Here is a 27,591-nt window from a genome sequence, read left to right as displayed (position 1 = left end):
CATAAATGAAAAATATATGAAAATATTTCATTTACATATATGAATTTTCTTTGGTAGATGCTCCAATCACCCACCTATTACTTTTCTCAAAAGAATAGAACTCTAAAAATATAACATTTATTTCCAAAGTGGTAATAAATGGTATATTTGTTGCTCCATTTAAGTTTTTACAGGTGCTTCACATCTGAGACAATAGTACTAAACAGGTTAAAGATATGAAAAATATTTATGTGAGATTTTAGTCAGTGTTTTTAGCCACTGTTAAGTTATTGCCTTTTCTGATGGCTTAGATGATCATTTTCCAGCTCTGCAGTGGAATTTAATCTTTCTATACATAGCTTTGGCAGTTTATATGCAAACTTATAAAAAAGAGTTAAATTTATTTTATTTATTTATTTTAGATTTATTTCATTTTATTTATTTTTTCATAGTAGGTATTGAACTCAGAACTTCGCACATGCTAGGCAAGATTCCACGTGCTATACATGAATTAAATAAAAAAAATCAGGGGCTGGGATTGTGGCTCAGCGGTAGAGCGCTCGCCTAGCACGGGCAGGACCCGGGTTCGATCCTCAGCACCACATAAAAATAAAGGCATTGTGTTGTGTCCATCTACACCTAAAAAAAATAAATATTAAAAAAAAATCAAAATCCTTCTTTGATACCACATATTCAGAAGTGAATTTCAGTACTCATTTTGAATGTAGGATTGCAACAAACATGTGTTGTAGATACCAGCAGCAATTTATAATCAACAAATCAGAGAACAACAGCAGAGAAATATTACTTAGTTCCTAATGCCAATTGTATTTTAGAGAAGTTCAAGAAATAGTTGTGAAAACAAAAGTAAACTTGCAGTGTAAAAAAAAATGTTTCTGCTTCACCAATATTTTTGTTGACAGCAATCATGTTTGTATTTGTTGAACAGCATGAACACTACTACATATAAGGCATTGGGGATATGACAATGATCAACAAAGGGTGATTTAATAGAAATGGACAATTTAAAAAGACTACTATGCAAATAACATTATATAGAGATATATATTACATAACGAACTGAGGAGTCCACCATTCCATTTCATTTGTCTGCTAAAAGAGTAATTGACTTTTATTTATTTATTTCTTTTTTAGTTGTAGATTGTCACAATGTCTTTATTTTTATGTGGTGCTGAGGATAGAATCCAGTGCCTCATAAATGCGAGGCGAACGCTCTCCCTCTTGAGCCAGAATCCCAGCCCCGAGTAATTGACTTTTGTGTGCCATTTAGTTATGTCCCAGGACTGTTTGCATCCAAACAGTCCATAGGTCTGGAACATATTCATTAAGCTACTGAAGTAAAAATCTTACAATATTTGTACCTGCTTCACAGGCCCTAAGGGAGGAAGATAAAATTTTCAATCACATGGATAACTCTTTAAAGGTTCCATCAGTGATGATGCTACGTTTAGGAGGAAAAATAATTAGAATGTCTACAAGGTCCCAGTAAAAACTAATACATTGTAATTGAGCATGCAATGAATTCATCAAAATGTAATACTTCTGTGCCACATTTTAAGTTGAGTTTTCAATCATTCTATTTTTGCAGAGAAGAATACAAAGACAAGAATCTCCTACAGCCATTTTGATGGACTGGTATTTTCAAACCCAGATTATGGAAGTCTCCATTCTCCAGCAGCTCCATAGAGCTCTGTGTTATTTCTGACACAATTCAGAGGTTCTTTAATGAAAACCTATTGTAGTGGTAGGATATTCATTCTGTTCAAAATTTTGACCTGCCTCTCAATCAGTAGCCACCTAGATTCCCAGCTTTATAACAACCAATTTCTAGAGGAGATATGCAAAAAGAAAACTCGAGCAAAGACACCTATTCCACAGAGACTTGAGGAGCTGCAGGCATTCATGCTGGCTGCCAATGAAACTATCACTAATGACAATATGAAATGACAATATGAAATGACTGGAACAAAATTAGACCACGGCATTGACCTGTGCTGCTATGTTATACCAAAGGTACCTACTCAGCACTAAATAAGTAACAGGTTATTTCCTTTACAAATTTGTGGCAACTATTTGTTTATTTGTAATGAAGTTACTAAATAATAATTTTTAAAAACTGTTTAAGCCTTTTATATTACCCAGAATCATGAACAATATTGGGAGGAAAATTTTTTAATATGGCATGTGACAGATCTTCATACCTGTATTCAAAAGAAAGCTTATAATAATGGAAATCATTGATAATGACATTATAATGATGAAGATGATTTCAGAAACATAGAATACTAATCCATCATTAAAGAACATGGATTATTTCTGGTCTATGAAGTTAAATAATTCATATTGAGTCAATATTCTTGGATTCTCTATTCTCTTTTTGAATGATTATTTTTTAAAAAAAAAATCAATAATGACAGAAAACTTCTAGCTTAAAAGAAAACTCCAACTGTATTTAAGTCCCTGACATGGAAAACACTGGGGGGGGGGCAGGGGGGCGATTCTAGAGATTGAACCCAGGGACACATAACCACTGACTCTCATCCCAGCCCTTCCTATTTTTTATTTTGAGATAGGGTCTCCCTAAATTGCTTAGGGCCTTGCTTAGTTATTGAGGCTGGCCTCAAACTCGTGATCCTCCTGCCTTAGTCTCCCAAGCCACTGGAATTACAGGTGTGTGCTACCATGCCAGCTGAAAGTACTGACATTGAATGCTAATTATACATTATACTTTGCGAGAAATATCTCATTTTATTCTTTACAACCCTAAGAGGCAAGTATTCTTTCTTTGGAAGTGAAGAAACCATAGCTCAGATGCATTAAGTAACACTGAAGACAGACCATTTTTTCTGCATCTTTTGTTAGGATATATTCAGTGCTACCTTACATTATAATTATTTATGACTGATTCTTATAAGCTTCATCAAAAGTAAAATATAAATTATCATTTTACCTCATTGCGTTTAATACAGTAACTTGTCCCAATATTTTCACATAAATGCTTAATGAATTAACCTCACAACATAAAATATATATTGTACTGTATAATACCCATAAAATTTGGGGGAAAAGATCTGTGTTTAAAACTAGATTCTACCACTTATTTTTGTAAGTATCATAAGTGTATCAACTTTGCAGGATTGCTTCAGGGCAGGGTTTCTCAACCTCAGTGATATTGGTATTTTGGCTTATATAATTCTTTGTTGTAGGGGAGATGGCCTGTGCCTTGTACTATTTTGCAACATCTTAGGTCTTTATCCACTAGACAACAGTAACACCTACGCCAATAGATACAACAAACCAAAATGTCTCCAGACACTGCCAATGTCCTTGGGGAGTGGTTCCCCTAGAAAAAAAAAATCATTGATATAGGGGAAAATATTATAAAAATTAACCAAAAAAGACTTATATAACCCTCTATTCCAAAGAATCTCCTTCAGACAGGAGGGAAATAGAAAAGATTCCCTGAGCCAAACTTCATGACATTCTCCTAAAAGCAACAATTAGAAAAATCAAAATTCTAATAATTTTATGTGGTATGTTAAGAAGGTCATGAATTCTTGCCAGGCATGGTGGTGCATGCCTAAAATCCCAGCAACTGAGGCTGAGGCAGGAGGATCTCCAAGTCTGAGGCCAGTCTCAGAAAATTAGTGAGACCCTATCTCAAAATGAAAAGGAGCTGGAAATGTAGTTCAGTGGCCCTAGGTTTAATCTCTAGTATCACCACCCCCTCAAAAAATGATGACAAATTCTTATTCTTTCAAATGAGAGAGGAAGTCAAATTCTTCTATGCCGGATTCAGCAGACCTTACTGATTTGTTTAATTACAGAGTGAGGCTTAAGTCAGGTCTTAGAATTTATGAGGTCATAAAAAGCCTTGCAGCTTCAGCTCAGAGGTCCACCTACACCAAGACTGCCATGCTGGACAAACCACCATTTAGACATATGACTAACAGTTCCAGCTGCACTCAGTTTTTCAGCATTCCTAGCCAAGGCACCAGGCATGGGAATAAAGCTGCCTAGTATCTTTCAGTCCAGCTCCCCAGCTACCTGAATACCAACAAATGATCTCTGTTGAAGTTATGTCAAGAATTGTCAACACCTACCCAAATTTCTGACTCTCAATATTGAGAGATTTAACAAAACAGTCACTGAGTTTTGAAGTAGTTTGTTAAATAGCAATAGATATTTGAAGTCCTTATATGATTATTTTCACAAATTTTGTATATATTTTATATCTAACTTTTCAATAAAGATTTCCGTGTATTCTCAAGGAAATCCTTGTGTAACTATCTTTATTGGGTTAAATGAGGTCATCTAGTTCCTGAAATGACACAAACTATCACAGGTTCCTGCCCCAACCCCCAAGTAAAAAAAATCAAGGAGAGAGGGGTGCTGGGCTCCAAGAGCAATAATAGCAGTAATAACAAACAAACAAACAAAAACTGCAGGAGACAACAAAAGCTTGTCAACTCATCTGAGAAGAAACTGGTGACCTATAGCCAAAAGCAAAGTACAACAATGGTAGGAGCTAAAAGACTGATTAGCTAAAAGATTTTTTTTTTTTTTAGATTCTGCCCTTGCTTTTCTCCCTCACCAGAGATATGCAGCCAACAGCCTAGGTGTCTTTGTCAGCAGGATAAAGCAAGGGTAGCACACAAGCTCTAGAGGGAAAGCTCATGAAAACAGGCAGCCATCATCCACCTGGCTCACTCTCCCAGTCTTACTCCATGCCACAGGACATACCTATAGGGTTGGTAAAGAATTACAATCTAAAGAGATTACCTTTTTTCCAATATAGGTTGAGTATTTCTTATCACAAATGCTTGGGTCGAGAAGTATTTTCTTTTTTGAAGAATTTCAGATTTTAGAATGTTTGCATGGACCACTCTAATGCAAAAATCTGAAATGCTCAACAGGAGAACTTAACTGCATCAGTGATGCCAGACCCAAGACTCAAGTTGTCTTTCTCCTTAAACTCATCTGGATTAAGTGACAAATGTCCCCCAAAGAATCATTAGCTTAATACCCCAAATAGAAATAACTGAAACATAAAAGTATTGTAAGAGAAAGATAACATACTGAAAAACTTTACTATCTGAAGCAGAATTATTGGAATGGAGGATCTGGGAACATACCCCTAATGAGTCAAGGGGAGATGATAATTATAATAACATAATAATTAGCACTATGAAGCCAAATAATGAATAAGAATCAAGTAGAAATACTGAATATGAAAAAGAGACAACATTCAAATTATAGGAGATCCAAGAGAAGAAAAATTTAAAAATATTACTAGAAAATTAAAAACTACCAAAGAAAAATTCTAAAAGACTGGGGGTGGGGGATAGAAAACAATGATAGAATAGGATTATCATCAGATATTGAAACAAGTAGTACCAGTAATAGGTATCAGAGGATAGAATAATACAAATCTATGATCCTTTATACATGTTCCTTAAAGCCAATTTTTTTCCAGAATTTAGAATATTTTCGATTTTTGAAAAAGTAATGTGGTATATATGTTATATAACATCGCAACAGTGTCTAAGACACTGCCTCATAAATGAACACATTAAGTGAGATGAATAAAAGCCATAAACACCCTTAGCTCAGGTCAGGTTTTCCTACCAAATGAATCATAATAGTCTCAAATCAGCTTGGTTTGGGTCTTCTTGCCAAATCAGTTATGAAAAAATTATTTGGTTTTCAGATCATTTTTGATTTTAGAATACAAGAGACTCTAGCTTATATTTTAAAGTATTAAGTGAAAAAAACTTTAAACTTAGAATTTTACATGCAGACAAAATGTCTTTCAAATATCAAGTTATGACAAAAATATTCTCAAATATACAAAGCCTATAAACACCATATAAAGTCCAATAAACAAATACTTTTGGAGTAATACTCAAAAGAAGAAATACAGAAGGTACTCTAAAAGATAATGGCTTGGTACCCACCCATTAAAAGTTCTGATCAAAAACACTAGCAATGGAGAGTCAGGGGACACATAAGAATTTAAGAGTATTAAGGGTATTTCTCAATTTGGGGGAAGAAAGAGCTATTAAAAAGTGTCAGAAATAAACTGGGGATGGTGGCACATGTCTATAAACCCAGTGGCTCGGGAGGCTGAGGCAGGAGGATTGTTAGTTCAAAGCCAGCATCACCAATTTAGCAAGGCACTTAGCAACTCAGCAAGACTCTGTCTCTTAATAAAATATATAAGGGGGTTGGGGTTGTGGCTCAGCGGTAGAGTGCTCACCTAGCACATGCAAGTTGCTGGTTCAATCCTCAGCACCACATATACATTAATTAATTAAAGGTACTGTGTCCAACTAATACTAAAAAAAATTATTGAAAGGGCTGGGGATGTGGCTCAGTGGGTAAGTGTCCCTGAGTTCAATCAGGGAGGGAGGGAGGNTATGATTGGACTGATTTGTTTAGTCCAATGGAAGTGAAAGCACAGTGAAAAGGGCAGGAAGGAATTCACAGAAATGCTAGCAGAAGAAAGAGGAGATACATGGAATAACAGGGAGGCAATAAAGTTTATAGACTTTATTGTGCTACAACTCTTTAAAGTCAGTTACTGATCATGTAATTTAGGGTGGGATCTCAGTTTCCCTGAATGAAAATGAACACAATATCTAAGAGTCCCTACAGCTCTAGGAGTTTGTGACTACATCATTCTGTTTTGTTCAGGCTATTAACAGAATCAGGAACATATTAAACCATTTGGCATATATGTAAGGAACAAACAAGGTTTATCACAATCTGGAAGATTTTTGAGGCAATTAGCTTAATGAATTTTTAGGAGGTAAATAGGAAAAGATATGAATGTAATAATCCAAAGGGGGAAACTGATATGTTTTTTTTTTTTTTTTTTTTTTTTTTAATGTTCAAGGTTTCTTGAATGGAAATTAAAGAACTGTGGAAGTGATTCAGTGCTTGCCTAGCATGTGTGAGGCCCTGGGGATGTGGCTCAGTGGTTAAGTGCTCCTGAGTTCAATTCCCAGGACCAAAAAAAAAGAAGAAAAAGAAATGGAAATTAAAACCAAAAGCCACTATCATTTCATATCCAATTTTAAAATGTAATATTCAATGCTGCGAAGAAACGAAGTAACACAATTAAATATACACTAATTTTTACATTTAATGCTTTAGTATCATATCTAGATAACTACAAGTAATCCTGAGCAATCCAGAAGAGAACAAAATGCCTATATGCACAAAAATGCTTTGTTGAAATAGTTCTTTTTATGATAGAACCTAGATGTAACCCAAATGTCTAAAAAGTAGGTACTAAGGAATGGTTTAATGGTAGACTATATAGCTCTGTCGTAGTGTTCAGAGACTATATTTCACAAATTTTATTAGTTAAAGGCATCCTAAGAGTCAAATGACCATGAGAAATTCATATTAAAACTACCATGAACATTTAAAGTTATTAAAAATAAACCTAAATGCTTGTTTTTTAAAAATCTGACAAATTGGTATCTTAAGTTTTAAAAACGTCTAGACCAAGAATAGACCAACAATTAAATTTTATGTATATTTTGCAGAAATAATAACTTCTAAGAATATGCAGGGTGTTTTTATACTATAGGAGGATATAATATAGCTACTCTTATTGAGTGAGCAACTTATGACAGTTTTTGCACTTTTTAAATAATAAAATGTGTGTAGAAAATTTCAACATCCTCTAGCCAAAGAAAGTATCAGTCTTATTTCTACTAAATGCTTTATATTTTTATCTGTTTCATTAGCTCAGCTCCACATGAGACCAGTGCCTGCCTTGATTTCTGGAATGTTGCCCCAATTCTTTTCTCCCAGGCCTTGTTGCCAGGGCTGCAGCTGCACAACCAATTCTTATTAAAATGTGAGTCTTTGAAATTCAGGTCTATGGAAAAGGACATAAAGGATTTCATTATCTTTTCTGGAAACTCACAGTGAGGATTAAACTCCCACCCTTCCCAAGCCACACAAACACATGCATCCCTCTCAACCAACTGGCACACCAAATACAAGGCATCAGCTTAGTCTTAAATATCATATAAAAAGTTATAAGAGAGTAAATTGCACAGTAATGAACCTTAAAGTCTAGCAGAAGTTATTTAAAAATGACTTATAAAACTTAGGATGTAATCACAGATTATAGCCAGATACTCATGAGCTGATATTCAGATTTTAGAAACAAGGCTTATAAAGAATAAGAATATATACTTCCATGATAAAACAGGCTCTATGATAACACTTTCAAAATAATAATTTCAGAAACTCTAAGGAAAAAAAAAACTCCAAGTATTTACTCAAAAATGTAGAACACTTAACATTAATTTTGCTATAAAGCACTCATGTCCCTAAAGTTTTCTGGAAAAATAATTTAAGGTCAATTCACATGCCTTTTTCCATTTTTCTCTAGCACATCATGTAATCTTGTTCTCTGGATAAAATTCTTAACTGCTTGGCCTTGCTCTTGAATGACAATTACTGAACTTATCTTGTGAAAAAAGTTAACACAAGCTATCAAAACCATGAAGATAAAATTATTTTTAACTAAAAGTAAATACGACTAAATACTCCATTATAAAGCAAAAATGATAGTCATAAACAACTATTTTCAATGTTAGTTCTAACCTTAGAACTTTATTTTAGAGAAAAGAATTAATAACATTTTGCAGGGATTAAGTTCACCTTAGTCTGTTCCCTGGGTGATTCATTCATTATTATAGAAGGGAAAAAAAACCAAAGAGATAGGTAAGGGTTTCTGTGCTATCCCTTGAAGATCTGATAATGCAACATGGACTTCAAGTTACAGAAATGAAGCACACCTTGGTCTAGCCTCTATAGGTCTCAAGTTTCTTTGCCCAGAAATCCACTCCTATTCTATAGTTTTAAATGTAGTGTTCATATCAGCATCACAGTCTTTTTGATTTTTATCAAATTATACAAATTACCTCAGTTTTATCCAAATTACCTCAGTTGATCTAAAACAGTAATTGTTTCCTTTGGATAGGCAAATCCCTTGGCTGGGAAAATACAGAAATCGATACAGAAATGAAGAATAAGTCAAAACCTATAGTATTAATACTCTTGGTAATAGTTTATAATAACGTTATGGTAATTCATGATATTTACTAAAATATTAGAAAGTTAAAAAAATCTGATCTGACAAATTTATGTTTATTAGACTTAAGAATTACTTGAATGTTTAGGAAGATTTGTTTGCTATACTGGTAAATCTGCTTTGCTAACTGCTTGAAATATTTGGGAGACTCAATAAATGTAAATTAATGGCTCAGAATGTTCAGAATGTGAGCTGTGCACCGCTGTTGCACAGGATAATGTCTAAGCACATGGACTGGAAATTGGAAGGGAATGCTCAGAGATTAAAGTCACCAATACTGCAGAGGCAAGAAGTCATCCTAGAGGACACAGGCGAAGATGGACTCTCCGAAAATTTCCAGCTTCTGCAGACTGATGTGGAATGCTTGTGCCAAAGAAAGTCCCTCCCCACAAGCAGCATAACAATAGTGCTCACATCAAATGGTTATTTCAGGATAACATAAGAAAAATATTCAGAGAAAACTAGAAACTGGGAAAAGATAGCTGCAACAAAGAACAAAAAGGAAGCAAGAAACAAGAAAAGCCAATCATGCAGAAAATCCAGGCATCTACTCCTAGCACAAACATTTCAGAGCTTTAACCAAAAAGAAAATTTTGGAGACCAAATAATCAGGAATAAACTATGTATTGATTTGAGTTTGATCCACTACATGTCAGAGAATGCGTTGGAGTAGGCCAGTTAGACAGATCCACAGATTGTTCGGCTCAAACAAAAAAGCTGACAGATCCTTTTGGATCAGACTCACTGGATCCATGACTGACAGGCCCCTCTATGAAGAATGGTGGGGATTTTCTGATTACCTACTAGGCATAACAGAAGAAGACCACTTTCGTTTATTTCCTCTGGAAACCTCTTGTGTTCCTGACTCCTGACTTAGAACATGCTCTTCAAGATTACCAACCTAAAAAAAGTTTACATCTTTGGTGGACTTATGGATGAAAATATTCCAAAGGTGACACTTCAAAAGACCTTGGAATACTCTATCAAGACAAATTATTTGCCAATTATCATTCAGAGATATTGGCCATCCATCAAGTATTTAAAATCCTCTCCACTTAACTTTGAGATTCAAAACTGGCCTGAAGAACTTTAGAAAAGAGTTTCTTCAGGAAAACGCTATCTACGGTCTTTGGAATTCAGTGGAATGATAAGCAGCCTAAGATTGCAGCTGTGGGTGGTAAAGGGTCCAAGATGTCTTGACCAAAGGCTGCGGCACACACTTGCCTTCACTTGACATCTTGGATCTTCACAGCATAAGCTATTAAGGACAATGCTTTTGCATTGCCCATAGGGACTAGACCACAACAAGCACCCTGACAAATGTTTTTTGCAATAAGAAATTAACCCTAAAATAACATGACTTTGGACATGTGGATTTATCTTTTGTATATCTACCTCTATTTGTGAAAGGCCTACTTTGAACGCCCATAGTACTTTGTTCCCTCCTGTGAATCTTATCCTGTTCTCCCTTTTTCTGCCTATGGAAGGGTTTCTATCTTCCACTTCGTGTGAACAGCTTTGTGTCCTTTCTGAATCTTGTACAAACTAGACTTCACAGATATTTTTAAAAGATAAAACTGAAAAGCAAAAAGTATTGATAAATGTAACTGAAAAAATTTTAAAATATCTAAAAATATAATATAATTAGGCGTGGTGTTGGTGAATATTCAGGGAATAGCCAAGTGCAGTGGCACGCACCTGTAATCCCAGCAGCTTGAGAGGCTGAGGCAGAAGGACAGCAAGTTCAAAGCCAACCAGAACAACTTAGCAAGGCCCTAAGCGACTTAGTAAAGCCCATCTCAAAATACAAATAAAAAAGTGCTGGGGATGTGGCTCAGGTGTTAAGCCCCCAGGTTCAATCCTGGTACAAAAAAAAATATATATATATATATATTTATCTATTTATTTCTAGTAGGTAACTAGAAAATCCCCACCATTCTTCATAGAGGGGCCTGTCAGTCATGGATCCAGTGAGTCTGATCCAAAAGGATCTGTCAGCTTTTTTGTTTGAGCCAAAAAAATAAATAAATAAGTGTGTGTGTGTGTGTGTGTGTGTGTGTGTAAAAATATAAAGAAATAACATTTACTCTTCCTTATCTGGCATTATTGGCATTAAAAATCCAAAACAACATAGGTAACACTGAACTTTTATTGAGTTTTATGAGCCAATCATTTTTAAAGAGAAACAGATAACCATAGGAATATGGTAATACCACTCAAGGTAGAAAATTTCTAAATCAATTCTAAGCTCAACATATTTCATTTAATTGGTATCATTCCCTACAATATAAACATCTTTCAGTGAAAATACATATTAAAGGCATTCATAATTATTAAATAATAATGAAAATAGATTATCTTGTATGTGACTACTACCTTTCAAAGAAGAATTGGCTTCTTTTATAAATATTTATAAAATGTCTTCTGTCCATAGAGCACAAAATAAGCAGAGCTTTTGCTTATGCTGCCCAGAAAGCACTGCTTAATCAAAACCATAAAAGGGTGCTTTCATAATTTCTTCACTGCAATCATAGCCTTTATTGTGAGGATATACAACAATACATTTCAGCTGCAGCATAAGAACTACTACACTAGGTTTAGCTGTTGGTTAGATCCAACCTTAAGGCCACTAAAGCTATTTACGTAAGCACAGCATAGCCCCTCAAACAGCAATTATTTCCAGATACTTTTAATCTGGACCATTAACAAAAAAATTGAGAATTTAATACCAGTTTCCATGCACTTAAACTATATGAATGTTAGTAGATTTTAAACTGTTTTGTAGGTACAGATGAAGACATATATATGGGATCAAATACCCAAAATTGAAGAGTTAATGCTATTCATTCTATTCCTTAAAAATCTCTGAAGCTCTTCTCATAGATATTTAGTTACATTCAGAAAAGAAGGAAATTCAGAACTACTCAGGGGTAACGTCTGAAAAAAAATACCCCATTTTACATCTGCATTTAACCATTTCCTACATGCACATTTCTTTATGATTTAAACAAATCATTCTGTGTGCAAGTGTGCATGCATGTGCGCTAAATACCTGAATCCATCAGACAGCTGGCAGTAGATTGGTAACCTTGGGCAAGATGCTATAAGTCAGAAGAGGAAAACGATGGGCTCAAAATGAGCCATACAACTATCAAATCAGGAAACCACAATTGTTAATAATACATATTTCATGATTTTTTTCCATTTCTAAAATGGATACATTCTTTTCTTGACACCAGTCAAAAAATAGGCTACAGAGATGATTCACTAATCAGAAAATTTTAAAAATTAAATCATTCAACAAATATTCATTGAGTTCCTACATTAGCCCCACATAAATATTTTTATGAAAAATATATAAAATAAGCTAAATCAGCAAATGATAAAACTATAATAAATGTTTAAAAGCATAAATCAAGCACTATATTCCTGAATTTACAAAAAGAAATAAGTTAACAGACTTTAAGAGATTGGTTGAAGCATAGAATAACTAGAAATAATTTGAGTTAATAACAACTGTGACACTATGACAAACACTGTTAAAGGCATTTTAAGTCCAGTCGAAACACATTTAAAATCTGGCCTTACTGATGTCAAAATGGAATTGATCGTATTGAACATTTACTTCTAATTTGAGAAATCCCTTTTTTTCCTTTGGAGACCGGGGCCCCATCATATTGTCCATATTGGTCTGGAAATCCTGGACTCAAGTGTTTCCTACCTCAACCTCCTTAGTGATGAGACTACAGTCATTCACCAATACACCCAGTTGATTTTTTAAATTCTTAATAAACCACAAATAAACTGATCTCTTATACATTTTATATAAAGCACAATAAAAGACTTGCTTAATGCTCAGTGGTGAAAAAGAGTACACATTCCAAGACAAGGTGCTCATTATAATCACATTCTATAAATTCTTGTCAATGCAACTAAACAATCTAGCTCCAGAGTCCATCCTTTTGATTTTTTATGTATCTCTTCCAAAATAATAATAGACTTGTAAAGACCACTTAAAATTTATTCTTAAAATGTTTAATAGACTGAAAGAAAAGTGAGAGCAAATATATAAAATGTAAAAATGTTAAATCTCAATACCAATTAAAGAAATAAAAAATGAAGAACAAAACAAAATTTTCTGTTCAGAATGGTAGATTTTAGACATATTATAAGCCAGGAGTAGTGGCACACACCACTAGCTACTCAGGAGGCTAAGGTAAGAGGATTGCTTGAGCTTCAGAATTTGAGGCCAGCCTGGTGCAACATAGGCCACATCTCTTTAAAAAAATAAATAAATTAGTAAACAGCAAGGACTTCATGGATTCAGGGAACAGTCCTAGAATTACATATCAACAACTTAGGAGTTTAAAAGCCTTAACAGGACTGGAGATGCTGGAGATGCATGTGGCTCAGTGGTACAGCACTTAACTGACATATACAAGACCTGCATTGATCCCTAGTACCACAAAAATTTAAAAATTAAAAATAAAAACCTCAATAATATGCTTTTAACTGTATCCCTAAAATTTCACTTCCAGAAACCAAGTTTTAGAAAATACTCATAATATGCACAGAGACTTTGGAATGGACACAGGAGCTGCCATGACCCTTTCACATGTCCCTAATCAACAGCACTGATGGAATTTTATTTTAGAAATTATAGTATCAGCTGGCTGTAGTGGCACATCCTGTAATCCCAGCAACTCAGGAAGCAGGAGGATCATGATTTCAAAGCCAGCCTCAGCAACTTTAGCAACACCTTCTATCAAAATAAAGAATAAAAAGGGCTGAAGTTATAGCTCAGTGGTCAAGTGCCCCTGGGTTCAATCCACAGTAAAAGAAAAAAAGAAAGAAAGAGAGAGAAAATGAACTGTATGTTTGAATTTGTTGAACTTACCAAGAAGCTGGGATACCCAAAATGAATTTTTTAAAGTTTATTTCTCTGACCCTGCACAATAAAATTTCAAGACAGTCCCTTCTGAGAAGAGTTTAATAACCCAATGTGAAAGTGGCGCAAGTCCTCTGCCTCAACCTAAGCAATAAGGTACAATAAAGAGGCAACAACGTGCGCAAAGACAGATATGGGTCTGAATCTTAACTTCACCATTCCCCAGCTGCAAACACTTGAAAAGTCATATAACCACTCTAAATTTTCTCAAGGGTATAAATGAATATAATTTACAGAGCAAGTAAGCTAAGATAATGTTAAAAAGTACTTTACAGAAAGCATAACACTTGGTAGTCCAACTAATGCATCATAATACATGTTATTAATAATAAAAAGCCATTGTCCCTTTTGTAAAAAGAGATGTTACATTATAAAATCTTGGTGGCGGGGGTGGGGGGGGGTAGATTAACAATTACTTGTACACGTATTTTTTAAAGTCAATCAGCCAAGTTCCCCTTATTTGTTTGACAGTTCCAACAATGCCAAGGATTCAGTAAGTTTCCCTGCCAAGGAGACAATAATCCCTGTAGATGAACAAATACTCTTCTTCCAGAACTCTAATCTCAGTTGGTTAAAACACATTTGTCAGTAAGATTATTCATATCAGTTTTCTCTATTTAACAATAATCTCCATTTGCAAAGATACAGACATTGAAAATATTGCAAATATATTACCACAATAGCAGTTGTACTTGATACTTGTGTATTTGAACAACAACAAAAAAAACGAATGGACTGCATTACCTGCCACCATACATACCCATAACCCATACCAGAGGTCTATTTTCCAAATTTACATTTCTTCATAAATTCCCTTGAGTTATCAATTAAATGTAGAATGAGTGATAAAAATATATCTGTTAGGATATTTTTACATAAATGTAAGAGAAAATCTAAAACCCCTGGATTAAACAAGAAATTCACTGGCTCACATAAATGAGCGTCTAGAAGTGTACTATCTTTAAGAAAGGCCTGATTAGCCCCTCAACTGAGGTGACCAAAGTGTTCTGGGGTTTTCTCTCCATTCTCTACTAACTACTTCAGTATTGCTTCTTACTCAACTAATTTGCCTTTCACGGTCAGATGACAGCTGCCAGGAGTCCTTTGTTTTTCAGGTTAAGTTTCAGAATAGGAGTACCTTTATCTCAGCTTTCCCAGATTGATTTGGTTGATCTGGCTTAGGTCATATGTCTGCCACAATTGCTTCAGGTAAGACATGTTCCATTCATATAAATTTTTCAAAGTATATATAAAATAAAGCATATTAAAGATGTACTTAGTAATTTAAATTTCTTTTTAAATTATTTTTCTTTCTTTTTTGGTGATACAGGGGACTGAACCCAGGGGTACTCTACCATTGGCCTACATCCCCAATCCATTATTCACTCATTCATTTATTCACTCACTTATTCATTCATTCATTCTGAGACAGGGTCTTGCTAAATTGCCAGGGCTGGGTTTGAATCATGATCCTCCTGCCCTGGCTTCATGAGTTGCTAGGATTATAGGCATGTGCCACCACACCTGGCTTAAACTTCTTATATTACAAAATAATGGTATTACTGTGTTTAAATCAATGCATAAAACACATCATACAACTTTCCCTATCTTTTTTTTTTTTTTATTATTCCTGGTACCAGGAATAAACCCAGAGCACTTAATCACTAAGCCACATTCCCAGCCCTTTTTCTTTTATTTTCAAACAGGGTCTCGGTAATTTGCTCGGCCAAAGATAGCATTGAACACATGATCCTCTCACTGGCCTCTGCCTCAAGTCCCTGGGATTACAGGCGTGTGCCATGGCACCTGGCTCCCCGCCCCTTTTTTAAGAAAGTCAAGTCATTTTGCCATATACCTTGTTTTTATATTGTGCTGAGGACTGAATCTAGTTCCTCACACATGCTAGGTAAGCACTCCACGACTGAGCTTCCAACCACAGCCCTTCCCAATCTTCTTAAAAGGTTATTCTCCCATTTTTCATTACAACCATGAAGAAAAAAAGTAGCTGGGGATACAGCTCAGTGGCAGAGTGCACACGGTACACTCCATGTGCAGGCACTGTGTAATCAGAAAAGGAGAAATCAAATGAATTTGTATGATTTCTGCAACAAATAACAGAAAATGTCAAAGCAAAACTGCTTTAACAGTAAGGAGATTCAGGTAAAGTGGCTCCAGACATATTAAACAGGGCTCCAGTTCTACTCTTCTGCAGAAGCCTTGGTTCTGCCTTTCTTCACAGAAGGCATCATCCTCAGGCTACTATCAAGAAGTCTGCAGTTGCTCCAGAAGTCACACTCAGATAAAACAATTCTAGAGAGAAAAGAAATCATCTCTTTTTTCTTCTTTTTCTCAAAAGCAAGAAAACCTTCTCCAAAATCTTCCTACAGATTTCCCTTTTATCTCCTATTGGACAAAAGTGGCACTCAGGCCCATTCCTAAAACAATCACTTCCAAAGGAACTAAAAGCTATCACAACTAAAAGAGAATGGTTACTGGTAAATACGACCATCACCTCAGTGTTGGTTGAATATTTCAAGGACAATATTTCAGGTCTTGAGCTGCTTAAGAAATAAAAGAAAAACATAGAGGCAAAGGAAATTATGTGCCTAACCAAAAGAACAGTCAGACTCTGAAATCAAACATTAAACATGTTGTTACAGATAACGAATTCCCTCAGATTCCATTATCATCATTCTCTATAATACAAAAATTAACTCACTATTCATCAGTAAACACTAAAAATATAGGGAAAGTAGTCTTTATATGGAAAAGATTAAGGTTATTTAATTATTGGCGAGATACTGAGACTTACCACTCCTCATGAATGAACCATTCATTCAGCTAAATCTGAAATGAGAACACTCCATATGTATGTACACAGATGATTTTGCAGACTCATTATCAATAGAAGTTGTTCCTTGAAGGTTTCTTCTGATTTGGGTTCCAGGTTTCATTCAAAAATCCACACACTCAAAACTGGCTCTATCTGCAAATGAAAGCATGCAATTAGGAGGCAAGAGCTACAGGGAGCAATTCCTCCCTAGCCCATATGTAATTAACTGATACATATGAAAACTGAAGTCAAACCTTGACTCACTAAACACCATGTTTAAACTAAACAACCTACATTTTAATGTCTGTAATGTGCTCATTATACAGAGTGACAACCCTTTTCCTATCGTATAAATTTATTGTTGCTTCCAGACTATACCACATACAACTTTTACCCAAGGTTGCCCACTGGGCAGAATCCAGTATACAATGTCTTTAATGGACCCACCTAAGGTTGGTCTATGCTGTATGTTAAAGGATAGCTGCCTACATTTACAAATCTCAAGTGTTCACCAAAAAAATCCAGATTTATGACCTCTCTTGAAAAATAAGTAGGTCTGGCAATACTGGGTCCACACTCCCACATAGTTTGGGGCTGATTAGCATCTAACTGTTTAGATGGACTTTGCAGTTCTCCACAAATATCACCACTCTTACATTACAACCTGGCTCACAGTTACCTTTCTGAACCCTATAGACATCTGAACTTGCAAACTTTGCTATCTATTTATAATAACTCACAGGGAACATTTGATCATTGTAAAAGCCAAGCATTTTTTTTTCCTGCATTGGGGATATAATATAGTATAAGGCATAATAATGTGGACTTTGAAGTCAGAAGGCCCTAGTTTGAGTTTGAATTTTGCAACTGACTAGCTATGACTTTGGGCCTTATTTAACCTAAGATTTATTTCTTCATTTACAAGCATCCAAATAAACATAACCAAACAACAGGCCTAAAATCTAACATTTGCAAGTTAAATTGATAATCCCAAACCCATTCCTTCCTTCTCAGTGAATCACACTATGATCTGTTCCAGTCACAAACATGAAAGTCCATACCAAATATTCTTTCTCATTCACCAAAACCATCACCAAGGCAACTGATTCTCCCCCAAAATATATAATTTGAACAGATTCTAAGAATTCCAACAATAAAAACAAACAGCAATTACTTATTCAAAATCAACTATTTTACTCAAACTGCCTACTAACTCAACTATTTTAATAATGGTAGCTTAAATTTCAACAGTTCTGTGTTATGAGAAATATTGGTTACTTCATTAAAATAAAAACGATGACAAAACACTGGGCTGCTGCACATCACTCCTTCCAGGGTTTGTTTTGTTTTGTTTTTGGTGATGGGGATTAAACCCAAGGGCACTTTTATCACTCATCTACATTCCTGACCTACATCCTACACCCCCAGGGTTGGCCTAGAACTTGCCATCCTCCTGCCTCAGCCTCCTGAGGCTTATAGACATGCACCACCCATATCCAGCTCCTTCTTAGGTATTAATATTAATTTTCTGAAATTAAACATTTCTTCAACTCTGACCTGACAGTGACCTAAAAGACTATACTTAACCTGATGAAATAAAACAAAAAAATTACTAGAATTAATAAGTTTAGAAAGGTTGCAGGATATAAGATCAGTACTCAAAAATCAATGCCATTTCTAGAGAAAAAAATGTTCAAACAATCAGAAACTATAATTCTGTTTTTAATCACATTTACAGGGTCATAAAAATATTCATAAAACAGTAGGAGTGGAGGTGTAGCTCAGTGGTATAGCACTTGCCTATCATGTGTGAAGCCCTGGGTTGGATCCCTAGCACCACCCCTCAAACAAACAAGTAATTAGGAATAAATGGTTCATTGATGTGTAAAGAACACAAACAACTTATATGTATAACTGATGACTCTCCAAAAACTTAACTACTAATAGCAGCTATTGGCCAGACAGATAACATAAACAGTTAATTAGCACTATTTTATTACGTGTATAAATATATATGGTGAGAAACACAAGAGAACTATGAGGGATCACTTTTTACTGCTACATCCAATTTATTGGTATAGTTCATGCAGAGACAAATACTCTCAACCCTTGAACTCATCACAGTAGCAATAGGTGGGGGCAAAAACAAAACAAACAAACAAAAAACACTACAGTAATACAGTATATACTACAGTCAATTTTAAACAACTGTGATTTAATACCACATTTCTTTTGTTTTATATTTCTCTTGACTGCAAATGGTACCATGCACTGTCTATGTAAAAAAAGTTTTGGTGTTAACTTTTTTTTTTTTTTTTAAGATGGACAGAATGCCTTTATTTTATTTGTTTATTTTTATGTGGTGCTAACGATTGAACCCAGTTCCTCATGCATGCTAGGCAAGCGCTCTGCCTCTGAGCTACAGCCCCAGCTTGGTGTTAACTTTATATAACAAATTCATGTATATTTTCTGGTAATAAATGATAATATATATTACTCTACATATTTTTAGGCGCTCATGACATATCTTTTAAAAATTTTTTTATACAGAAAAATGAAATAGCATTTGTGGTAAATGGATGGAACTGGAGACTATCATGCTAAGTGAAATAAACCAATCCCCAAAAAACAAAGACCGAATGTTCTCTGTGATGTGCAGATGCTAACACACAATTGGGGGGAGGGGGGGAGTAAGAAAAGTCCAGTGGATTACATAAAGGGGAATGAATAGAAGGGAGGGGGGGATGGGAATAGGAAAGACAGTAGAATGAATCGGACATAAGTTTTCTTTGTTCATACATGAATACACAACCAGTCTAACTCCACATCACGTACAACCACAAGAATGGGAAGTAATACTCCATGTATGCATAATACGTCAAAATGCACTCTAGGGGCTGAGGCTGTAGCTCAGTGGCAAAGTGTTTGCCTTGAATGAGGCACTGGGTTCAATCCTCAGCACCACATAAAAATAAATAAAGATACTGTGTGTTCACAGTATCTTTTTTTAAAAAATGCACTGTACCCTCATGAATGTCTAAAAGGAACAAATAAAGAAAATTTTTGTAAAGAATTTTTTAAATTTTATTTTTAGGTTACAGGGGTTTTTTTTCAAATTATCACAAATCTCCAAAACAAAAACAAAAAACAAAGCAAATTCACATGTGTGTACTGTGTAGTTGAAAAATCTGTGTTGTTCAAGGGTTAAATGTAAATGGAGAGGGCTGGGGATGTGGCTCAAGTGGTAGAGCGCTCGCCTGGCACACATGCCTGGCATGTGTGCGGCCTGGGTTCGATCCTCAGCACCACATACAAACAAAGATGATGTGTCCGCCGAAAACTTAAAAATAAATATTAAAAATTCTCTCTCTGTCTCTCTCTCTTTAAAAAAAATGTAAATGGAGAAAGGAACTATGTTCAAACATCAGTGAAGTTAATGGTGTTAACATGTCAATTATCTCCAATTAGAGCAATAGATTCAAATTAATTCTAATCAAAATCTTAGCAGGCTTTGTGTGTGTGTGTTTCTTTTTGTTGTTTATTGAAATTAACATATTGATTCTAAAACCATACGGAAATATACTTTGAAAAAGAAAAGTGGAATCTTTACACTACTTGACTTCAAGGTTTATTTACCAAGTTACAAAAATCAGCAGTATGGAGAAAGACTAATAAATAGGTCAGTAAGACAAAACTGAGAGTCCAGAAAAAAGAACTAGTCATTTGGTTAACTGATTCTCTATAAAGATGCAAAGGCATTCCTGTAGAGAAAGGACAACCTTTCAACAACTGAAGCTGGAATGATTAGATATCTGCACCTTGTAACATACAAAAATTAACTCAAAATGGATCATACATCTAAAGATAAAACCTAAAACTGTAAAATTTTCATGAAGAAAATGGGAACTATCATTTTTCTAAGGCACTAGTTTTGTGGCCCTTGGCTTAGGCAAAGATTCTTAGACACAGCACAAAAGCATGATCCAAAAAGATAAAAGTAATCAATTTGACGTCATCAAAATTACTCATTGCTGCTATTTGCAAGACACTGTTAACAGAATGGAAGAAGATACCTGCAAATCACATTATCTGACAAAGGAGTTGTATTCAGGATACAGAAAGAACCCCAAACTCAGGAATAAAAAAGTTCAATTTAAAAAATGATTAATGCGGGGTTTGGGATATGGCTCAAGTGGTAGCAAGCTCGCCTGGCATGCATGAGGCACTGGGTTCGATGCTCCACATAAAAATAAAATAAAGATATTGTGTCCATCTAAAAAACTAAAAAATAAATATAAAAAAAAATAATAATAATAAAAAATGACAAATGAATGTATAACTATAATGCACCAATTTAAAAAAGGGGGGAAGACAAATGATCTGAACAGATGATATATATGTGTGTATATATGTACATATATACATATACACATCTAATATCTTCACTAAAGACACATATATATAAAATAATAAGCACATGAAGATATGCTCATACTGAAAGACAAAATATCCATTAGAATGCCTAAATGAAACAGCAAAGAGAAGCAACCAGGCCTTCCAAATGCTGCTGGGATAAATGTGAGGTGTACAACCATTTAAAAGGAACAATTTGGCAGTTTCTTTTCTTTTTTTTAATTTTTTTTTTTTTAGTTATAGGTGGACACAATATCTTCATTTTATTTTTATGTGGAGCATCGAACCCAGTGCCTCATGCATGCCAGGCGAGCTTGCTACCACTTGAGCCATATCCCAAACCCCGCATTAATCATTTTTTAAATTGAACTTTTTTATTCCTGAGTTTGGGGTTCTTTCTGTATCCTGAATACAACTCCTTTGTCAGATAATGTGATTTGCAGGTATCTTCTTCCATTCTGTTAACAGTGTCTTGCAAATAGCAGCAATGAGTAATTTTGATGANCAGGCGAGCACTCTACCTCTGAGCCCCAGCCCCAGCCCTGAATTTGGCAGTTTCTTAAAAAAACACATACTGGGCTGAGGCTGGGGCTGAGTGGTAGAGTGCTTACCTAGCATGAATGAGGCACTGGGTTTGATCCTCAGTACCACATAAAAATAAACAAATAAAAATAAAGGTATTGTGTCCATCTGTAATTGAAACAAAAAACAAAAAACACATACCTGCTACACAGCTCCTAGGCATTTGCCTAAGAGAAATGAAAGTGTATATCCACAAAATAATGTTTATAGCAACTTATTTGTAATAGATGAGGTAAATTAAATAAGGCCACTGGTATAAGGCTGTCTCCATACTTTCAGTTCCTATTTACTGAAGTGCCACTCAGTAACTCAGTACATAAATAAAAGTGAAACCTAACTGACTTAAAGAGTTCAACAGATGGTGAAGTCTCACCCAATCAAAGTCTCACCTAAGCTTCAACTAATCACAGGCTCCACTGATCAGATCATGCCCAAAGAAGGTAAAGGAGATGTAACCAAACTATTTTCATACCTTACTTTCCTTAGTTATCTATAAATACAACCCAGGCGCACCAAAATGCATTCTGCCATGTATAATTAAAACAAATTAAATAATTAAAATTAATTTTAAAAAGAAAAAATTAAAAAGCATGTACAACATATGGAAACTACATCTTTTGCAACTTAACTTCATGATGAAAAATATTAAGCATCAGCTCCAAAGTACATTAAGAAGTACACAGGTTGGTTGGTTGGTTTTGTGGTACTGGGGATTTAGGGATGCCTTACAACTGAGCTACAATCCCAGACCCTTTTATTTTATAATTTTGAGACAGAGTCTTGCTAAAGTTCCCAGGCTGGAGCAGGAGGTTAGCAATGATGGAGGAATGTGATGGACATCATTATCCAAAGTACAAGTATGAAGACATAAATTGGTATGAACATACTTTATACACAAAGAGATATGAAAAACTGTTCTATATGCGTAATAAGAATTGTGATGCATTCCGCTGTCATTTATTTAAAAAAAAAAAAAAAAAAGAAAGAAAAGAAAAACAGAACAAGGAAACAAAACTCTCCAAATACACCAGTTCAAAAAAAATAAAAAATAAAGTGCCCAGTTGACCCTGACTTTGCAATTCTGCCTCAGGCTCCTAAGCAGCTAGGATTACAGGTTTGCTATACTGACACCCAGAAGTACATAGTTTAGGGGAGGGTATTTGTTTGCTTGTTTGTTTTTAAGAAAAAAAAAAATGTGGGCTGGGGGGGTAGCTCAGTAGTAGACTGCTTGCCCAGCACATGTGAGGCACTGCATTGAATCCTCAGCACCACATAAAAATAAATAAATAAAATAAAGGTATTGTGTCCATATACAACTGAAAAAAAAAATTAAAAGAAAAAAATGTTACAGGGTACAGGAACAAAAAAGTTTAAAGATTACCTTACTTAGCTGACACAGAATACTAAATAACAATGTCCAAAGAACCAAAGTAAAAAAGCAACAGAATATAAGAAACACTCTGAAAGTCATAAACTTGGAAAGGGGCTATGCAGGATGGGACCAACTCTTCAATTTCAGTGCCTGAAAATGTCCATACTAAAACCTAATGTCTTGCACCTTGAAAATAGTCAACAGGCATCTTTAAAGCAGAGCTAAGTTTTTAGGTCATACTGTAACAGTGGTCATTCCTTTGCTAAATAATCTTTCTTTACATTTACAGAACCCAGAACATCTGATAACCTAAAGATCACATCAGAATATGTAATGCCCCTTCTTATTCCTCAACTCACATAAAACATGTAAACTGCTGGGAGATTTAACTTGAAGAAAAATAATATCTCATCTCAAGAACTACAGGAACTAGCCTCAAGAACTTTCCACTGCAATGTTCCAGCCAGAGAGAGAGAAAAGGAGACAAGTACCTGATGACAAAAGCCCCACTCAACAAGTAGCCTTTCTACCCATCACTCCTTGCACTTCCTTTCCTCCTATAAAAGCCCTTTTGTGTACCTGAGTTCCCCAAGATGGAGCTTTGAGGACAAAAACTTTCCATCTTCTCAAGATGTTGACCCTTAAATAAAACTGATTTCTTTTCCACCTACTCTCATCTTCCAAGTATTGGCTTTCAAGCAGCCAAGCAGTAACAATCCTAATAGTTTCTGTTACAAACAGATGCCAATTTAAACTAACACACCCAACTTGATCTCAAATACTAAATAGTCAGGGCTGGGGTTGTAGCTCAGTGGTAGAGCGCTTGCCTGCATGTGATGCATTGAGTTTGATCCCCAGTACCACAGAAAATAATTAATCAATTAATTAATTAAAGGTATTGCATCCATCTACAACTAAAAATAAATTTAAAAAAAGAGAAATACTAAATAGTGAAAAATCTAAGTAAGAGTATTTGTCACTTATTTAGTATTTCTAACCATTTGATAGTTTGTGAAACACAGGAGATATAACTTCTGATGGAAAAGCACACTAAACTAAGTTTTTATACCTTGTTGAAAGTTTAAGGAAATTTTTTTAAAAATGTTGAAAGTTCAATGTCCGAAAAGCATAAAAGCTGGGCATGGTGACACATGCCTGTAATCCCAGGCTGAGACAGGAGGATCACGGGTTCAAATCCAGCCTCAGCAAAAGCAAGGTGCTAAGCAACTCAGTGAGACCCTGTCTCTAAATAAAATACAAAATATGGCTGGACATGTGGCTCAGTGGTTGAATGTCCCTGAGTTCAATTCCCGGTGCGCCCCCTCAATACATCTTTGCAATTCAGGAAAAAAGCTATTACATTTACTAGTTCACCCATTCTTCTTCTTTTTTTTTTTTTTTTTTAAGATGTTGATGGACCTTTATTTTTTTATTGATTTATTTTATGTGGTGCTGAAAATCAAACCTAGTGCCTCACACAAGCCAGGCAATTGTTCTACCACTGGGCCATAAACCCAGCCCTCACCCATTCTTCTTAAAGATTACCATGACCTCTTCCATATTGACAAAATAAGAAACAGAGGTAACATAATTAAATTTAAAAAAAGACATTTAAATTATGTGTTAATTTAATCCTATAAAAGTCCATCATTTAAGGGAAAAAGGAGGTTTTACAGTAATATCCACTAGCAATACTTTACCTATTCAACCCAAAGAAAAACATACTGTAAAAGTTTACTTCTAACTAGAAATGCAATACTTTCTGAAAATAACAGAAAATCAACAATTCACATTAAAGGAAAAATTCTTAACAAATCATATTTAAGTCAGACATTTCTAATCTTATCATTTCCAAAATACAGTACATGCAAAGCTTTCTTATCACCTAATAAATGGAAGGCTTCTGTTGAATGTTAGATATTTGGGGATTAATTTAGTAGTGCTCGTCATTCATTCTTTCCTACCACTCTCTTACACCTGTCTTCCTGTACCTTAGAGGTAGAACAGCTTAAAAATAAAATGAGAAGGGCCGGCCAGGCACAGTCACCCACACCTGTAATCCCAGCTGCTCGGGAGGCTGAGGCAGGAGGATCACAAGTTCAAAGCCAGTCTCAGCAAAAGCCAGGTGCCAAACAACTCAGTGAGATCCTGTCTCTAAATAAAATACAAAATAGGGCTCAAGATGTGGCTCAGTGATCAAATGCCCCTGAGTTCAATGCCCTGTATATCCAGCCCTTAAAAAAAAAAAAAAAAAAGTATAGCACATAAAATTATGTACATTATGTAATAGTAGGTAATAAGTGATAGTATAGTTTTCATCATTATTTAGAGTATACTCCTACTTATAGACATTAAAAAGAGTTAACTCTATGTTTAGTATCTATATCACTATACTCTGGCCTGAATGTACATCATTCCTTAAATCTTAAATGTGATAGGAGAAAACTAGTATTATTAAAACTGAACACGCTTCCCATTTTAGTTGTATTTTTATTCTGCAAAGGGTCAGTTCTTAGATATTAAAATAGACATCTGAATGCATACAACTGTTATGTTATCTACAAATGCTTCAATTTCTAAGGAAATGTAAAAACAAATTACTTTTTTGCCATTTTGCTCAGCAATAAATAACTCATCTCAAAAAAAATAATTAACTCATCTCAACTTTATTTCAGCTTTTACAATAAAAATTTTCTTAAAGTCAAGTACTTTGTAAAATAGTTGGCAAAAACTCACTCTCTTCCTTTGATAAATGAAAAGGTCACTACAATAGGAGTTCACCTAGATTACTTATATTTCCAGTTTCCTGATTTCAGTGGAGTTTTAAGTGAAATGTCCAAGTGGCTCCCAAGACATCTGAAACAATATTACGGTAGAAAGGAAAAAGACATATTTAACATATTTTACAAACCAAATACTTTAGGGTGTCACCTCATTTAATCCTAGCAAACCTATTACTGAAAAAGAAAATGAAAATAACAGTGGATAAGAATTTGACATGCAGCAAATACACGGCAACGTTAGGAATCAAACAGAGGTGTATCTAATTTCAAAGTCCATTTCTTTCTGCCACTTTACAATGCTTCCCAAGCTCAATGACTCTGAAAATCAGACAACTTTGAATAGCTATTCTGCCACTTACTGTGTGACTAATTTCTAAGCATCTTTAGCGTATTTATGTGCCAATTTTACAAAAAACAAAGTCATTATTCACAAAATAAATATAAAAATGGAAAACTAAAAATGAGAGAATAAAATGAAGTGCAACTAAAAACATACCAATTTTTAAACAGCAAAACATATGAAATAATTCCAAACACCATTTTTTAAATTTATCTCAAAATTCACTTTGCCTTCCAACAAGCAGAGACACATGTACATCTGTTCACAAACACAGTGTAGATGAAAAGCATTTTTTAAAGGACTGCTGAAAGGCCTCATCAGCTACATTGTTTTTTATTCTTCTTTACCACATGTGAGAAGTTTTGAGCAACATATGCACCATCCAGGAAGTAATACTGATGGATAAGAGAAATAGCTACTGAGGAAGAAAAAGACCATAGAGCTTGTAAACAAGCAGTAATATAACACAGAAAAGGACAAAGAATTAAAACAAGATATTAGCCATTTACTCCACCCTAGGTAATGGATATCACTATGGTAAGAGAAAAAACTCACTTTAATTACACAACCCTTACAGAATTCTTGGTTAGCTTTAACACTGCTAACTCAAGACTCAAAAAGCTAGCTGGGCATGGTGGCATGCAACTGTAATCCCAGCAACTTGGGAGGCCAAGACAGGACTATCACAAGTTTGAAGCCACCTTTAGCAGCATAGTAAGACCCTGTCTCAAAACAAAAAGGGCTGGGGACTTAGTGGTTGAGCCCCTTTGGTCCAATCCCCAGTAGCACCAAAAAAAAAAGACTCAAATAATTACTTAACAAGACAGGCTGGCAATTTCCAAATTTCCAGAAGGTATGACACATCAATACATGTATTATGTTTCAGCAATTCTCCCAAAACAACTTTTATATTCATGAAACAAAAATCTGACACTGATGTGAGAATTTACAAACTAAAATTTTCTTTTTCTAAGAACTCCCTAACTCCTCATTCGGACACATAAACTATAGCAATATCTAACAATATTGTCATACTACAGATAGATGTCTTAAATACAGATAGATGAAGACCTTCAATAAAACACACTTTTCAGGCAGGGGTACAGCTCAATGATAGAGCACTTATACAGCCATGTGCAAAGCCCTGGGGTGGATCCCCTGCAACTCCCCACTCAAAAAAAAAGAAGAGAAAGAAGCTT

At 34.9% G+C, this 27,591-nt stretch overlaps 1 protein-coding gene and 1 pseudogene across 2 annotated transcripts in view; one reads left to right on the top strand and one right to left on the bottom strand.

The window, feature by feature from the left end:
• The window catches only part of Cdc42se2 (CDC42 small effector 2), a 62,188-nt gene extending 45,133 nt beyond the window's left edge, over positions 1 to 17,055 (bottom strand). For both annotated transcript variants that reach the window (XM_015492722.2, XM_048783165.1), the window contains exon 1: positions 16,882 to 17,055. The gene's annotated coding sequence lies outside the window, so the exon portion shown is untranslated. The remainder of the gene's footprint in view (positions 1 to 16,881) is intronic.
• On the top strand, positions 9,351 to 10,355 carry LOC107147993 (annotated as a pseudogene).
• Positions 17,056 to 27,591: the final 10,536 nt, after the last annotated feature.

Source organism: Marmota marmota, unplaced genomic scaffold (genome assembly GCF_001458135.2).
Source record: "Marmota marmota marmota unplaced genomic scaffold, marMar, whole genome shotgun sequence".
In the NCBI taxonomy this organism is placed as follows: domain Eukaryota; kingdom Metazoa; phylum Chordata; class Mammalia; order Rodentia; family Sciuridae; genus Marmota; species Marmota marmota.
The sequence above is the reverse complement of the archived record's forward strand: the minus strand, read 5'-3'. Positions and strand labels throughout refer to the sequence as shown.